At 47.4% G+C, this 1,680-nt stretch overlaps 1 pseudogene across 1 annotated transcript; it reads right to left on the reverse strand.

Moving 5' to 3' along the window:
- Nucleotides 1–287: 287 nt before the first annotated feature.
- On the reverse strand, nt 288–1,056 carry LOC308621806 (large ribosomal subunit protein uL13-like; annotated as a pseudogene). The gene has a single exon. The product of its transcript is annotated as a large ribosomal subunit protein uL13-like (transcript).
- Between the last annotated feature and the right edge of the window lie 624 nt (nt 1,057–1,680).

Consider the following 1,680-nt stretch of genomic DNA (forward strand, 5'->3'; position numbering starts at 1 on the left):
CACTTACACAGACTCCCTGTAAGCAATGCAGGGGTCCCCTCCAATTAGGTCTTCCAGCTCACTTTTGCCAATATTGCAATAGCAGTGGTTGTTCCAGCTGTCCATGTCCTAAAACTCTCATGAATGAATAGGTCACAGGCAAATTCTGCCTGCACAGCCCTTATAACTGTCTACTCTTTTAAAATGGCCTTTCTTAAACAGCAGTGACTAAGGTCGCTTCACTATACCCAGTCTTCTAAGCCTCAGGCTGCCTGTGGCACCTGGATGGCAGCCCCTGGGGGTCCCCCACATCCTAGAGTGGCAATGGAGGAAGAGCAGGCCAGGCCAAGCTTGAAGAATAAACAGTCAATTTTATTGGGCTCAGACTAAGAATCCATCGGTCTTGAGGACCTCTGTGAATTTGTCAGTTTTCTTCTCTCTGTTCTTTTCAGCCTGTTTCCGTAGCCTCAGGAGTTGCTTCTTTTTCCAGTAGTGGATCTTGGCCTTCTCCTTTCTCTTCTCCTCCAGGGTGGCTGTTACTGCCTGGTACTTCCAGCCAACCTCACGAGCCAGCCTCCCTAGGTAGGCAAACTTCCGCACAGGCTTCAATCACACAACCTTAAGGGCGGCAGGAACCACCATCCGCTTTTTCTTGTCATAGGGTGCGGGATCCCATCAAACACCTTGAGGCGGTCCCGAGTGGCCTGGCCTCACTTGGTCCTGTGGGGCAGCATGCCTCGCACTGTCCGCCAGAAGATGTGGCTGGGGGCTCAGAGGGGTTGGTGTCCATCCGCTTGCAGAGGAATACCAGGTACTTCAACTTGTTTCTACAGAAATTTCCATAAATGCTGATGCCCTCACAGCCGCACAACCATCACCTTTCGACCCAGAAGCACCTGCTTGGCCATCATGGCCGCCAGGTGGCCCAGGAGATGGCCTTGGCCATTGAGCACCAGGACCTGCCCCTCCGCCATCTTCGGTAGCTGCCTGGGAAAGCACTCAATGATGTCTTTCAATGGGCAGGAGTTTTTAATTTTCAGTAAGTCCATTTTATTGACTTTTTTTCCATCATGCTAAGGACTACGAAGAATACAATAGTAAGTAAGCAGAATACAGCATCTGCTTTTCTTAGACGCTCTCAATCTTGTAAAGGAGTAGGAAGTTACAAGTAATACTTTGGGTCAGTTGAGATGAGTAGAGCAAGAAGAGTTAAATATAGAAATGTCCAATAGCTTCTGGCTTGAAAATGGAAAGGGGTACTGGGTTTGGCAGCATAATAACCTCCAGAGATGTCCAAGGCTTAGTCATTGAAACTTTGAGTATATTATCTTACATGGCAAAGAGGATTTAGCACATGTGTTTAAATATAATTGTCTTGAGATGATCCTGGGTTATCTGGTTGTGCCCAATGTAATCCCAAGGGTCCTTATAAGAGAAAGAGGGAGTCAGGAGGGTCAGAAAAGGAACTGTGACAATGGAAGCAGGCGTCAGAGTGGTGGGATTGCTGGAAGGGGCCACGAACCAAGGATTGAGGGCAACTTCTAGAAGCTGAAAAAGGGAAGGAAACATATTTCCCTCTAGAGTCTCCAGAAGCAAAGTAACTCTGCTGAAAGCTTGATTTTTGTCCAGTGAGACCCATTTTGGACTGCTGAACTCCAAAATTATAAGATGCTAAGTTTGTGTTGCTTAAAACCAGTAATG

The sequence above is a fragment of the Mesoplodon bidens genome (assembly GCF_964165515.1).
Source record: "Mesoplodon bidens genome assembly, chromosome: 8".
In the NCBI taxonomy this organism is placed as follows: domain Eukaryota; kingdom Metazoa; phylum Chordata; class Mammalia; order Artiodactyla; family Ziphiidae; genus Mesoplodon; species Mesoplodon bidens.